The sequence below is a fragment of the Cyprinodon variegatus genome, unplaced genomic scaffold, assembly GCF_000732505.1.
Source record: "Cyprinodon variegatus isolate N-32 unplaced genomic scaffold, C_variegatus-1.0 Scaffold110, whole genome shotgun sequence".
Taxonomy (NCBI): Eukaryota; Metazoa; Chordata; class Actinopteri; order Cyprinodontiformes; family Cyprinodontidae; genus Cyprinodon; species Cyprinodon variegatus.
In genome coordinates, this window is record NW_015150563.1 from 1,491,764 (window position 1) to 1,492,322 (window position 559).

The following is a 559-nucleotide window of genomic DNA, read 5'->3' on the forward strand; positions in this document are numbered from 1 at the left end:
CCCCTTCATCGAAGGGACTCCTGCCCCGGACCCTAAGCGGTGCTAATCGCCCACCCTGCGACCCAGTAACAGGGGATTTCCTGACCGAGAGCCGCCTGTACGCCCCCTGCACCTTCCATTATAAATAAAAACTGTTGCATTCTACTTACCGTTCTGAGTTGTTTCCTGGGTCCAAAATCCTGTACGTTACAACTTTAAGTACTTTTATCTTAGGTATATTCCTCTGAAGAGTCAATACTTTTACTGGACATTGCTGGGACTCATTCCTGTGATAGCGCTCCGGTTTAGGCTTCCAGAACATTTCAGCGGTTTGAGATCAGATCGACTGTAAAGATGTTATATTAGTTTAATTTAGAGAAATACAAAGAGCAACGTCTTTTCTGTCTGAATTTGTTATTTTTTCTTCATTGTGTTATAAATAATTTTGTATTGCTTTTTTTATTTTAGGTTATACTTTAAAATACCAAAACGTTCTCCTAACTGTCAGATGATGTCATTGGAAGAATTAAATCAGATTAAGCCCCTTTTCACTCGGACATTTCTGGATGCTTGCTGTGGA